Source organism: Artemia sp. Qi Xiang Cuo, chromosome 10 (assembly GCF_049724085.1).
Source record: "Artemia sp. Qi Xiang Cuo chromosome 10, ASM4972408v1, whole genome shotgun sequence".
Lineage (NCBI taxonomy): Eukaryota > Metazoa > Arthropoda > Branchiopoda > Anostraca > Artemiidae > Artemia > Artemia sp. Qi Xiang Cuo.
Window position 1 is genome coordinate 54,456,179 of NC_142803.1, and position 15,653 is coordinate 54,471,831.

General features: G+C 36.0%; 1 long non-coding RNA gene across 2 annotated transcripts in view; it reads left to right on the plus strand.

Moving 5' to 3' along the window:
- The first annotated feature begins 1,046 nt into the window (after nucleotides 1-1,046).
- The window catches only part of LOC148947903 (uncharacterized), a 56,829-nt gene continuing 42,222 nt past the window's right edge, over nucleotides 1,047-15,653 (plus strand). Inside the window, exon 1 of one of the 2 annotated variants that reach the window (XR_016142312.1) lies at nucleotides 1,047-1,125. This is a non-coding gene — a long non-coding RNA (uncharacterized LOC148947903). Of the gene's footprint in view, nucleotides 1,126-2,176; nucleotides 2,290-15,653 lie in introns of those variants that run through there. The other variant, XR_016142311.1, reaches the window with a different exon arrangement.

The following is a 15,653-nucleotide window of genomic DNA, read 5'->3' on the forward strand; positions in this document are numbered from 1 at the left end:
TCATGCAATTATTTATAAACTCCAGTTAATAATTTTTGTCCATGAGTTTTTATTTTGAAAATCTCGCGCAATAAATTTTTCTTTCAACAAATTTTTCTTACGGCTATCGTTTGTCCATTGATGCTGAAAAGGGTTGCCAACTTTCTGGTCCATAAAAATGTCCTCTGAGCATCCAAAAATATGTCATTTTTAGCCAAAACATGTCCATATTTCCCCTAAAATATGTCCATAATATGTCCATCTTGAAATCTCACTAACTAGAGGTTATTTATATTATCACATGGGATATTGACCAAAAAATACTTTGGAGACCTCTTTCAAAGCAGCCAGTTAACATTAAATATAATGACAACAAAAAAAGGCATTTAAAACAAGCCCAAAGCTCATAAAAACAAGTAAACACTAAAAAATCACTCTTGGGAACTTAAGATTAATCTTCTAACGAGAATTCCTCTTGTAAGTTATGCTCAGCATGAGAGTCAGTCTTCTTTCTTTTTCTGCTACCTTTTTGCCAATTGGAGTATTTCTTGTGCTTTTCGGAAAGTATATTTCAGGATTCCAACGACGTTCCGGAGCACCAAATTAGTTTCTTCACATGCATTAAACAACTAGTCGTTTGCATTAGAACACGATTGCGTAGTTTGATCTTGATGTTACCCAGTAGCGTAAATTGTCTTATAGCAGCTCCAGAAGAGTGCTTTCAATGTTTCGTCTTTTCTTTGTGGTCAATTATACTTCTGATCTGACTAACAAGTTCTACTATGTACGCGAAACAGTGCTCCCTAAATCCAATAATTTCAATAGGAGCCAATTTACTATTGTGCTTTTAGAGGTAAACCAAAGGTCTAAAATATGTCCCTTTTTTGCTCTATTATGTCATTATGTCCCGCCACAAAGGATTATGTCCTTTGGACATAAAATATGTCCAGCTGGCAACCATGATGCTGAAATCAGTTCCGGAAATCAGCTACGTGCCTTTTGATAGTCTTTCCTCATTTGATGATGGAAGAAAAGAAGATAACTGAACAAAGGCCAAAGGGTATTGAAAAGGATTAGAAAATCTCCCGGATCCCACTAGGTTTCTACTGTGATACCTTCCATGTTTCATAGCCTATTCGGGGCTCAGTGAGTTCCTAATAAATTACTTTTAACCTTGTATAAATTCTTTGTCATGATTGTTTTTCTGCTTTATTATCTAGTGCATGTAATGCTTTTGACTAGTTTTGAGACAAAAAAATTGAAATTCTTTATGTATTTTAACAGAACTCCCCATTGTGATTAATAGTGCACTTAGGGCTCTGTTTGTCCTCAATAATTTTCCTTAGACTTGCTATTAGTCTTCTGTGCTATTAGTCCATATATATATATATATATATTTATATATATAGTATATATATATATATATATATATATATATATATATATATATATATATATATATATATATATATATATATATATATATATATATATATATTCTCCGCTATTAGTCTTCATATATATATATATAGTGCATATATATATATATATATATATATATATAGGCTCCCTGCCCCTTTTCTTTCTCTTTTCAAATAAAAGATTGGTTTTCCTTTTCTTAATTACATTTGCTTAGATTTGCTTATAATATTATCCTCAATCACAAGTGAAAGTCTTGTTGCCAAGCCATTACTTTTTGCAATAAGTGAACTTTTGGGATAAAATCTATTTCTGTCTGTCTGGACTGGGCCATTGATAGTTAATGGTATTCAACAAGTCTTTTATTTTGAAACTTTCACTTATAGGATTGGCCAGGATCAATCTAGGGTCCACCCTTACACAAATTTTCTCTGTGCTAAAGTAGTGATTTTGTTTTTAGTCTGTTTGCAGAAAATACAATGCAGAATGTAAAAACAAGTAGATTTAAGTCTTAGTGCTCATTTGGTGATGGGTGACACTTTTTAACAAAAGTATTTTGTTTTATGTCATAAAATAGAAAATATGTCCACTTTATGTCACAAAGGTCTAAAATATGTCCCTTTTTTGCCCTATTATGTCATTATGTCCCAGCACATAGGAATATGTCCTTTGGACATAAATTATGTCCAGTTGGCAACCATGATGCTGAAATCAGTTCCCGAAATCAGCTTTGTGTGCCAGTAAAACAGACCTTTTTGTCTTTCCTCATTTGATGATGGAAGAAAAGAAGATAACTGAACAAAGGGTATTGAAAACGATTAGAAAATCTCCTGGACCCCACTAGGTTTCTACTGTGATACCCTCTGTGTTTCATAGCCTATTCAGGGCTCAGTGAGTTCCTAATAAATTACTTTTAAGCTTTTATAAATTCTTTGTGGTGATTGTTTTTCTGCTTTATTATCTAGTGCATGTAATGCTTTTAGTAGACTAGTTTTGAGACAAAAAAATTGAAATTGTTTATGTATTTTAACAGAACTCCCAGGAGCTCATTGTGATACCCACTGTGTTTAATAGTGCACTTAGGGCTCTGTTTTTCCTCAATAATTTTCCTTAGGCTTGCTAATAGTCTTCTGTGGTGCTTGGTCAATGTTTTTAGCACAGTTTATAGAATTAGCAGTATGATCATACCCTATCTCACCCATTATAAAAACCTGGACCAAGGTGCGGGTGCTCCAGAGAAAATTTTTGCAGATAGAAACATAAGCAACATTAGATCTTTTCACGGGTAGACAAGTCAGATTTCTCTTGGACACAAAACAAGTGGAAACCCACTATTACAAATAATGCACTTTGTAACCATTTCTCATTGATTGACAGAAACAGACTAACCCGCTAATGCAGAAAGAAGTGGGAGGAGCTTTTTGTTCATACCAAGAATGAAGACCAGAAATGATCTGCAATAAACTTACTGGATAATTCTATAAACTGTGGTTTTTAGTTTAATCTTGGTGGATGTCTGTTGCTTTAGCTGGTAATTTTTTTGCATATCATATTATTGACTTACAAATAAAGTAGACATACCACTTGATGTCTTTTTTTATGCTCTTTCCAAATATAATAATCATTTTTGTTGGAAATTTGAATTTTAGCCCCCACCCCTATATATACCATTTCAGGGTATATATTTGCACTCTAGGGGAGTAGAGGAAAGTTTAAACTTACCTCTCATTTACATCAGAAATAAAATTTGGTAAAGATTTACCAAATCATTATTGAGCTAGGAATAAAGTGAATACACCATTTGATGCCTTTTTTTATGCTGATTACAAATATAATCATTTCTAGCAGAAATGAATTTCAGCCCCCCTCTCCTAACCTAATCCCCACCCCATATGTGCAAATATATATCTTGAATTGACATATATAGGGGGGGGGGGGGGGCTAAACTTCATTTTGGATAGAAATGGTTGTTATATTCATAATCAGTATAAAAAAAAGGCATCAAATGGTATATTCACTTTCTTTGACACTCAATAATATGATTTGGTAAATATTTACCTAAAATTTACCCCCACCCCCCTAATGTGCAAATATATACCCTGAATTGGTATAAATAGGGAAGGGGTAAAATTCATTTCCAACAAAAATTATTATTACATTTGGAAAGAGCATAAAAAAGGCATTGAGTAGTATGTTTACTTTATTTGTAAGCCAAAAATGTGATTTGGTAAAAAATTACCAATACTTTAAAGTGCTTAGTGCTATGTATGAGAATAACACTGCTATGGTTAAGGTAGGAAATAAGGTTAGTAGCTGGTTTGTATTAAATCAGGAGTTAAGCAGGGTTGTGTTCTATCCCCCTTTATATGGACTTTTTTATGACTTTATATTAAAGAGCACAGGAAAGGCAATGGGAGACCACAGAATCAAATGGGGAGGAAAAAGTCTCCTGGACTTAGATCATTCTGCTTATTTAAATATCCAAGAGGAAAGTGTGAGCAAAATAAAAGAGTTTTTAGAGGTTTTGAGTGTTCAGGGTGCTAGAATAGGTTTGAAATTTAATATTAAGAACACTAAGTCAGTAAGGCTAGGAATAAGTGAAGATGAAAAGGTGACATTGGGTAATGAAAAGATTGATCAAGTGGGCAGCTTCACTTACCTTTATAATATTATTAGTAAAGATGATGGGACCTGTGAAGATGTTAAAAACAGAATAGCCAAGGCTCAGGGTGTTTTTCCACAATTAAAAAAAAGTTTGGAAGAATAGGAAAATAAGTCTGCCAACCAAGATTAGAATATTAGAAGCTACAGTGATGACAGTAGTCAAATATGGCTCTGAAGCATGTGTGCTTTGAAAATTGGATGGAAGATTGCTACCTAGGAAGATTGCTAGATGTTTTCCAGAGAAATTGCTTAAGGACTGTTCTGGGGACCCAGCTGACTGACTGTATTTAAACAATAGGCTGTACAAAAAATGTGGTTCAATACCATTCTCTAGGGCTATAATGAAAGAAAGGTTAAGATGCCTAGGGCACATTGCGCAGATGAAGGATGACAGATTGCCAAAGATTGTTCTTTTTGGCCAACTGTCTAGGGCTAAAGAGAAAGCAGGCTGTCCTTGTCTAAGGCGGGTGGACATCATGAAGAAAGATTTAAAGGAAATGGGAACTGTGTGGGAGGTTGTTAAAAGGGAGGCTTTGAATAGATTGGGATGGAGGAAGAGCATGTGTAGCTGTGTTGGCCTCAGGCAGCTTGGTGCTGTGGTGAGTTGTTGGTAGTAGTAGTAGTATTTGATTTAGCCTAGCTTTGTGTATTTTGTTTGATTTATAGAGTGACCTGCCATATTTTCCCTTTTATATTTGGGATGGATTTTTATTTAGGTTGACTGTTTGACATAGCATCTCCAGAATGTTCAGTTTTGGCATGGTGCAAGTCAATGAATTCAGATAAGGGCCAACTCACTAGGGCTTGTATAGGTTTTATAAGGAGCTTATATGCCAATACGTAAGTGCCGATTTTGGTTATATAGGACCTCATTTGACCCATAGTAGAGCAGTTGAGATCATACCAAGAGATGAGAAAATAGCTGCAAAGATTTTAAATATGAAGGGATTAGAGGTTAATGGTATGGAATTAGCTTTTGAAAAGTGAGCTAAGTCTAATCCCCAAGGTTCTCTCTTAAATAGAAAAGGACTATGCTTCCTTCCTAGAGCACTTGGAAGCACAAAAGAGATGATAGAGGAGATAAAAAGCCAACCCAATGTTGAGGATGCTAAAGTCCTCAATGAAAGTTCTGATATGATTTTAATTTATTTTAAAAGTGAGATTAACTTCACTGAAAAAATGTTAGTTTAGGGAGCCCTTATTTATGTAATGCAATATATCCCAAACACAAGACAATATTTATAAATGCAAAAAATTTGGCCATGTTGCTGCAAATTGCTGGGGAATAGAAACCTGCCTGATTTGCTCAGAAAAACATAATCTCAAAAATTGCCCTGAAAGTAATAAGGCAGCTCCCAAAAAAAAATGCTCAAACTGTCTGAATGAATATGCAGCAAACAGAAAAGAATTAACCCAGTACAAAGAAAATGCTAATAAGTTATGCACAAATATCACTTTATCATTCAGTCAAGTGACTGCCAGTGGGATAATGGATAAATCTGCTCCAAATAACATTGTTACACACACAGTTTATAGAATTAGCAGTATGATCATACCCTATCTCACCCATTATAAAAACCCAGACCAAGGTGCGAGTGCTCCAGAAAACGTTTTTGCAGATAGAAACATAAGCGACATTAGATCTTTTCACGGGTAGACAAGTCAGATTTCTCTTGGACACGAAACAAGTGGAAACCCGCAATTACAAATAATGCACTTTGTAACCATTTCTCATTGATTGACGGAAACAGACTAACCCGCTAATGCAGAAAGAAGTGGGAGGAGCTTTTTGTTTGTACCGAGAATGAAGACCAGAAATGATCTGCGATAAACTTACTGGATAATTCTATAAACTGTGGTTACACATGAGGACAAGCCCATTCTGACTCATGCAACCAAGAGGCAGCAGAAATAAAAAGATCATCTGAATCAGTTGACAAATTAACAAAACTGGTTGCATCCTCATGTTCAATAATTATGCAGGAGAAACATAGTGACCCAGAAGGTAGAGAGTTAATAAGAAACATGATGCAACAACTAAGAGGGAAGAAGAGGAGGAAACAGAACAGTCAGAATCAGGATTAGAAGCTGACCAAGAAGAACCTAAAAGGAGTGTCCAAAAAAAGGCAGACCCTGAAGATTTTGTCCCTAGACCAAGGAAAAACAAGAAACAGATGAGATGAAACAGAAACTAAATTAAAATTCTACAACGAAATACAAGAGGATTCGGATATCTAAAAATACTTGAGCTTAGAAATTTAATTATAAGGACCAATCCTGATATTGTAAGAAACCTTTGAGCTGCAAGAAACTTTTCTAACTCCAAATAAGTTAAGTCCTAAATTTAAAGGCTATAGTGTTGCACAATGGGACAGACGGGAGGGCCATGAGAGTGGGCTTATTACACTTATAAAATAATACATTGCTTATGTCATTGAACCAGAGATTAAAGGTAGAAATGAAGTTAGGACGATAAAGGTTAAACTAAAGATAATGATTGGATGCATCTTATTAACTATTATAATAAAGCAACAGATGGTTTTGATGTAAACCAATTAAAAAAGTGCCTTGATAATAATACTTTTGAATTTTTTATTGCTGGAGATTTTAATCTGCATAACCAAATGTGGGACTCGGTATCTACCTCAGACTCAAGATCAAATGACCTAACAAACATTATAACCAAGCATGCTTTCAATATATGCCTATTAACCCCAAAGAACCTAGGAACTAGATTAAACAGTAGAAATGGAAATACTTCAACCATAGACCTAACCCTAGCTTCCCCAAACCTATGTACATCCTTTGACCTGCAGATACCAGATATTTTCTCTTCAGATCACTTCCCCATTCTAGTAGCCCTCAATGTTCTCTAAAGGCAAGAAAATCAGCTGCAAGAAACAAAACAGTGGAATTTTTAAGAGGACCTATGACCAAATTGGAGAAATGAGGTAGATAGGTCCCTGGATGATGCAGTTGACATTACATGTATGAATGTTAGTCATCTTGACACTTATTGAGGATACTATGCTAAGTGGTGGAGTAAAAATATATGGATATAAGAAACAGAACAAAAATAATAAAACTCCCAGGATGGAATGCTAAGTGCCAGAAGGCACATATAGAAAAAAAGCTAGGAATTTGTTCCAGAGAAACTCTTCACTGACAAACAGAATAGAAATGAATAAGGCACAAGCACGTTTTAGAAAAACTCCAAAATGAGACTAAATTAGGATGGGCCATCCTTGTGGAAGATAAATTAAAAAAACATACTTCCACTAAGGACCTTTGGAGACATTTTCATATATATGCAGGGAAAAAGAAAGGTTTGACAATCCCCCCAATTCCGATACAAAATGAAAGTCTCTTGATTGATACCAAAGATAAATTGGACCTATTCCTAAATCATCTTTTGCCAGATGACCCAAATTGCCATCTCCCTAATGTAGATTCCCAGAATATGCTTCTAAGAACCAAAGGACAAAATGTTGTTTGTACTATTTCACCAGAAGAAATAGAAATCAAGATAAAAACATTAAAATCAGGGGCAATGGGCCCAGACAGGATCCACAACCTTATGCTGAAAAATATTTCTCAGAAACCACTGATTACTGTAACAACATTATTCAATAAATCACTGGAAACTGGAAGAGTACCTGATCAGTAGAAAAGGGCTACAATGATTCCAATTCTAAAACCAGGGAAAGACCCTAAAGAAGTGACATCTTGTATAGACCTATCTGACTTATATCTTCCCTGTGCAAGCTAATGGAACATGTTTTGAAGGCCAAGATCCTCCCAAACCTCCTTAGTCGTCTTCAACCTGAAACTTTTGGGTTCTTACCTCAAAGGAGTGCCACAGATGCCCTTTTTAGGATAGAACATAAAAAGAAATGGGCTTCAAACATGGTAAGCACACATTAGTAACCTTTTTAGACATAAAAGGAGCTTTTGACAGAGTTGATATTGGTAAGTTGATTCCAAAGCTAGCTAAGTTTAATATTTCAAATAATATTGTTAACTGGATTAGGGATTACCTTATAAATAGGAATATTGAAATTTATGTAGGAAATCTTAAGTCTGATGTTTGGACTAGACCTAATTTAGGCCTCCCACAAGGCAGTGTGCTTAGCCCCCTCCTGTTCCTAGTTTATTGTAGTGGTATAAATTTTTATTATGTTTTAGGATTTAAGCTGTATATTTATACAGATAACATTGCAATTGCTTCAACCTCAAGATATCAAATTACCTTGAAATCCTGTATCCAGAAAGGCCTTGACCACCTGGAAATGTGGGCAAGTGATCATAACATGGATTTTTCCCCATCAAAATCTGCCCTAATTCTCTTTAGTAGGAAAAAGGATATTACCCCATCTAGGTTATTAATCTTTTCAATGGTTATACCCCATGTTGAGAGGCTTTGTTTCCTTGGCCTGGTGCTGGATAGGAAATTATCTTGGAATCACCATATAAATTATCTTATTGGCTCCCTCAAAAATAGTGCAAACTTTATAAATACAAAATGTATAAATAAAAGGGGTGCTCCTTTTCAGTTTGCTAACCAACTGATGAAAGCAGTTATATCAAACAAACTTGACTATGGCTGTTCACTGTACAGGGAGGCAAAAAGACCTTTGCTAGCAAAATTGGATTCGGCCCTGCACAATATACTAAGGGGGGTTCTTGGCTGTCTGAAGTCTACACCTATCCCTGCAGTATACCTAGAACTTGGATTAACTTGCCCAGAAACAAGGAAAATGAAGCTGGAAGCATGATACTTTTAAACTTTAAAGACTTGAAAGATTAATCTATTAAAGATTAATTAAAACTTTAAAGATTAATCTATTGTTGTCAGGCTACAAACTCACTTTCGACTCCCAAATCAATATTCCTTTTTTTATACTTTTGTGTTTTCAGTACAATGCTAGTTTCCTATAATCCTAGAAACATAGAAAAATCATAATTAGTTGGTTTATTTGTACTAGTTTTATTGATATATGTTAGGTAGGCTGTGAAGTAATAATTTTTGTTTGTTTTAAGTTTCAACTTCGCTCTTTACTTCCCTCGGAAAAACTTTGTTTTTTAAATTAATCTTTGTTTGTTTTTGATTAGAATTTAATGTAGAAACAACGCTGCCATGGTCTTTTTTATTTATACGGAATAATGTATGTTCATTTTAAGTTTTAATGTACTCTTTAGTTTCAGTTGAAAACTTATTTTTAATATAACTTCTAATTATCACCGATCTAGGGGAGATACGACACCTCTAGAAAATACTGCAAACAACCTTGACAGCTACAAAAAACTTTCAGTCTATAACATAAAGTTCATTATCCATACTTCACAAAACAATATGTGTTTTTCAGGAACGTTTGTTTTTTGATTAGCAAAAAGCTGTTTCTGCTTGGTTGACATCACCTGAAAAAGCCATAATGAAGACAGGGCTTTATAAATCACCTACTGACTAGCAGAAACTAGAAGGCTAGCGTAACAAAAGAGATCTGTTTAAAGGCTCATTTAAAAGCTTATTTTTATACATAATCGCTTTTTATAAATTTGACTTGATAGGACATTCCCATAAAGTGCGCTTTCGGTTGTTTCCCCCATTTTTGTAAATGAAAAAAGTGCCTTTTTCAATGAAATGACCAAAAAAATGGTGTTTTTCAAAACCTAGGCAGGAGCAAAAAACTAGGTAAGGACATTCCTTCCCCTCAATTACTTCCACTAGACCTAGCACACAGGCTCCATCGTAGAGTGAAGTTCGAAGGTTAAATTCAAAACTGTTGATCATTCAAGCTTAATTTTTGGTAGATTTTCAGTTGAAAAGTCTCAGTTTTAGTTAATCTTTTACTTTTAAGATGAGTAGGCGATTTATGAAACTTACTTAACAATTTATAGAAAAAACAATTTATAGCCACCTGTTAAGTAGCATTTCAATTTCCTAGGAGCATTTCTCAAGAACTAAGAAAGTCATACCCTAGAAGTCAACATCAGTTTGTGCTTACCATTCTTACTTTGTCATTGGTGCATAAGCACCAGCTTCCTTCTAGGGTCCTTTGATAAATCTAATAATGGCCACTATTAAACTGAGATCCACTATGAATGATAACAGAACATGCATGGTAGTGTTCTGATGACATAAACAGATCATAATATTGACGTTGAGTCAGATTACGCTCATCTGTCTTCCTAAGGTGTCCTCTGGACAAAAATCTACTATTCTTCTGTTTATTTTACCTGAAAAATGCTCTTATGTCCAGATTTACAGCAAGCTATTTAGGAGTGTGGGTGAATATGGTCTGAAGTCGACATTTGTGGCCATTTGGACATATACCTGCTGGTGAAAATGGGTAGAGTACTCTGGAAAATCTTATGTCCGTTGTATCTATGATCTCTTGGTCAACACGTGCTTGAGGATTGAGGACTACAGGTATAGGAAAGTAGCATGCTTCTGTATCATCTAAAGTTTCTTAACTTTGTAACGGATAAATCACACAAGGGGCTCTCGGTGTCATTTATAGCATTTTCATTATTTATAGTAGTTAAAAGTATTTCCCAGAACTCACAAAGTGACTGCTGTTGCTGTTCTGAGAATCCATATTAGACAGGTAGTAAATTCCTCAAATCTTTTGCTCTTTCACAGTGCCTCAGTGACAAAAAAGCAATGAACTTCACCTCTTGTGCAACATCTTGCAATCTTTCGGAAATCTGAAAAAATGTACTATGTCAAAAAGGCACTGAAGTGCTGAATTGGCATAGCACAAAACACCATCATCATTCTTTAACCCTTTTCTACCAGCACCAATACCACTTTTGTGATGAGGATTTGTCAAAACATCCACTTTAGTCTGCTTACAACAGACTCACATCTGTTTTTCAGCAGTAATGTCTTGCTTGCCTTTTGCTTCATCAGTTACCAAACCAGTATTCATCTTCCTTTTTACTGATAAATCTGTTTCAAATCCTTGTTCTCTCTTTCCAAAAACAATTTTTGGAGCCTTGACTCTCTTTATAGTCGATTTAGATTTGTGCATTTTCCTGGAAATATCTGATGTTTTTTCCTTTGAACTTGGTGGTTTTTCTGGTAGGATACTTTCCAATAGAATTCTTGGAATAACATTCACTTTCGGTAAGCACAGATGCCTCAATTGGCAAGTTTCTGAAATCAGTTATGGGGACTTGAAATAATGGAAGATCTGGTCTATAAATTTTCCTCGGACAATTATATTCCAATAAAGCATCTAAATCGGGTACAATTTTCGTTGGATCAAGTTCCACTAAATGTAGACCTGCACTACTAGTCACACGTGACAAAGCCACGTATATCATACCTGGACAAAAACAACGACTACCTTCGTCAACAAATGAACTTTGTAAACTCAGTCTTTGCGACTTGTGTATCATAATGGCAAAGGCAAGTTGAAGTGGAAATTGTCTTCTTGCATAATACACTTGCTTCAATGCTTCAAATTGCATGGTTTCTTGGCCAATTTCATATGGCAGTTCCTGTCCATCAAATTTCACTAGGACACTCCCTACTTCACCAGTTGGAAGTGTCTTGAAGCCACATACATAGCCTTTTGATTCATTGACAAGCCCTTTATCAACAGAAATATTTCTTTGGAGCATTACGCGTGCACCAACTGCAAGTATCAGGTTCGTCAAAGCACCTGCAGTTCTTTTCTTATCGTTGGCAAAGTTTGCCAAATTCTTTGCTGCTTCTTTTTCAATTCGTATGTCTTTGACTACTGATGACAGTCGGACAGCACCAACAAGTTTAACGTACTCTGAGCTGGTTTTCTGAAGATGCAGCTGGTTAACGATCATACAATTTTCGTTGGTTGGCATCAATACAACAGGAGTATTTCCCTCTGTGGCTAAGTTTATGTAGAGATCTACAATTTCGTCAGATGTAGCTCTGCAAGAGTTTTCAATCTTTCTCTTGTCGAGATGATTCAGATTTTCGCTTGTTCAAATATCAAGTCGAATACCAGAAAGTGTATCAGCATAACTCATTTCGGTCTTCTGTATCAAATTTATCGTTATTTCATCGTATTCTAACTCTTGCCATAGGCTGATTGTGCCCATTGATCCAATTCCAATTCTACTTTTGATTTCAAGACGTGTCAAAGGTATATATGGGGGATTAGCAGATACTGGTCGCAACTGAAGAAAGTCTCCAAACAGCAGGCAGTTAGCATTACCCATTGGTAAATCAACTGACATGATCTCAGTCAGCTTCAAGTGAACATACATCAACAGAAGTGACGAAACCATGCTAACTTCCTCAATAATGAAAAGTCGGGTTTTTGCAAGTGTCTTTCTCAAAGTAAGAAGTAAGTATCTGTTCAGTGGACAGAGGTGTGTATTTTGCCATTATTTGCTGATCAACAGGTAAACTGAAGCAGCAATGAATTGTTACACCATTTATACTATGATCAGCAAGACCTGTAGGAGCCAATACTACTACAGGATAGTCATCTTTCTTGAAGTGTTTAGAAAGTAGTCTTCTAATGACACTAATGACCCTAGATTTTCCTGTACCACCAAAGCCTGATGCAACCATTTTCAGTGATGGAACACGATCTCTTTTGATAACTAATTCCACAATTTTGTCAACAACTCTCTTTTGATCAGTGTTTAGTGACTCATAGTCATTGTTTAGTCACCATCCAATATCTTTCTATTTGCGTTTACAAAATCATCCATAGCATCAGCAGCTCTGTCAATAACTCCTCCCTGAATTGCATTTTCTGGGTTGTTTGCATTTTCAGGCCATAGTGCATCTTCATTGTGCGCTATGGCCTCTTCCATATTTTCAATGTTGTGAATTTCTTTCACCCGTTCTCGAATTCTTTTCTCACATTCTTCATCAGTTTTTGCTTTAGCAACAAATTTCTCATGGTAAGCGACCATATCTGGATGACTTGGACTTTCAACACCGTACGTCTCGTAATTGTTCATTCCACTGATCACTATATCTTTTTCATTTCGCCAAGGTTTAAACATCTTTAAAAGCATTCCATAATAAATCTCTTTCTTCTCGTCACACTAGACGGGGCTAGTCTTATCATTCATATGCTGAATGACGTAGGGTTTAACACTTCTTTTTCTGAGATAAAAAGAGCCGTCATTCCAAAGCATGTTCTCATCAGCACCCTTACGTTCTCGCTCATACCAAGAAAGCAGGTGATAAAGACTGACGCTTTCCGTATGTTCAGGCCTTTTGCGATAGACATCAGCAACCCAGTGGGCAACATACAAGTCACAACTTTGTGGGTCCTCTTTTGCTAGCTTTTCAAGCTCTTGATATTTCTTTAGCGTCCTCTTAACTTCGATTATTTTTCCAGGATCAGCATATCTAAATTGCCTGAAAACACTGTATAGCTTTGTGCCTAGAAGCCTGTCTGCAGCTTCAACAGCTTCAGTTTGACGAGTTTTCACAGACTTCAACAAATGAGACATGGTTCTTTGACCAAGACTCTTGCACGCACAGTTCAATTCCTCCCTCATGCCTTCAACTTCGGCACTTTCCGCTTTTGTCATGCAACCGGTGATGTAATGTTGCAATTTGGAACACAAGTGGCCAATATACTGAACGTCAATATTTGCTTGATTAGCCATCAACAATGCTGGATTGTAGTCATTTATGTTTCGCTCATCATCTCTTCGAAGCAGGTCATATATTCTGGTTCGTGGCTTTTTTTGGTTTGTCCCATGAGCCAAGCAGTCAATGACATCATGCAGTTCTGTCCGTTCCTTTGTGGGAAGAGGAAAGCCAAATCTACAATATGTAACCAATCTTCCTCTTTTTCGTTTGTACTTTCTTTGACAGTATTTATTGCAACGATGCACTTGATGGTCTTTGACTAGTTTGTAAAGTGTATGGCTCGTCAATTTATTCGGCAGTTCGCAAGTTAAAATCCCATCAATATGCTGAATCACTTCAGCTGCTGTTGATTTCCCAATAACAGGAGCATCTTCAATCCACAAGACGCAGTGTACATGAGGTGCACCTCGCGCCTGATACTCAATGCGCCAGAAATGATGCTTAACTTTACCAAATATAGGGGTTGATTTTGAACCAAACAGATCATTAAACGTGGTTGTCCATTTCTTGTGAAAGTGTATAGAAACCAAGACTGGATCTAGAGACGTTAATTCTCCTGGTGTCATCTTTTCCACACCTGGCACATGCCTATTTACAGTCCGTAAGAAATCAACAAATTCAGGAGATGACCACTCAGCAAAGGAAACTGTCAAGAATAAAGTCGGTAGACCTTCTTGCTCAATCATGGATTTTATTTTGTAAGACAGTGACTGAAAATACTGCCGAGATCCTCTGGTTTTGGATTGAACTGAAAACAAAGTTCCTTCCATCTCTCCATCCTCTACAGAAATCATAGTTTAATTATCTATTTATCCAGCTGCCAGGGCCGCATCCAGAATTTTTTTTTTTTTTGGGGGGGGGGGGTGTTACAAAAGTTTTTAGGGGGTGATAAAAAAACGTCGAAAAACGTATAAGAAATTCGTTTATATCCATTTTTGTTACGTTTTTAAGAATCAGACAAACATTTCAGGGAGGATGGGGTTTCAAACCCACTAACCCCCCTGGGTATGCTGTTGCCAGCTACGGTAAAATTCTGCTTTAGCTACTTTTGGCTATCTTTGAAAGGGGTTAGGTTAGGAAAATGAACTTTCAGAGATGGGTCTACGGGCTAAAGCATGTCATGGGAAGGTATTTTGAATTACCTACCTCCACTCCTTCTCTCTAGAGGGTCCTGAAGTTTGCCTACATGACATGTCTATTGCCTATTGAAATTTTGAAAAAACAATATTTTACCTTGATTTTCAGTTATCAGTTTCTTTTTCTCTGGCTTTAGTTCTGAAAATGCAATATCTGTTATTTGAGTAGAACTTTAAGCCGAATCAATGTCGTTTTTTTTCAAACTTTAGGAGTGTATCTACAAATATTTAAAACCCTATAAATTGGGATTGAGCAAAGTTGTAAAGCCGAAAACAATTTTGTTGTACTTCATTTAAGCAGAAGGTCTATTTTGCAAGGTTTCACTTTTATAACACACAAATTTATAAAGGTCATCTAAGGTCAGGACCCTCTAGAGGGAGAAGGAGTGGAGGTATATACTTCAAAATACCTTCTCATGACATTTTAGCCTGTAGACCCATCCCTGAAAGTTTCATTTTCCTAACCTAACCCCTATCCAAGATAGCCAAAAGTAGCTAAAGTAGAATTTTACCCCAGCTGCTTGTTTGTTCAAAATTTCAGTAGGTACCTGTCATGTAGACAAATTTCAGGACCCTCTAGAGGGAGAAAGAGTGGATGTAGGTACTTTGAAATATCTTCCTGGGACATACTTTAGCCTGTTGACACATCCCTGAAAGTTTCATTTTCCTAAACTAACCCCTTTCCAAGATATCCAAAAGTAGCTATCTTCTCTTGTCCTAATTTAAGTTTCAGTGGGTTCTCTGAAAACGAGGTAATAATATATTTTTTATTTGTTTGAAGTAACTTCAGGATTACTTAGATTGTGAAAGTGAAAGTGATTTCCGGGTTTTAATTTTATCGACAT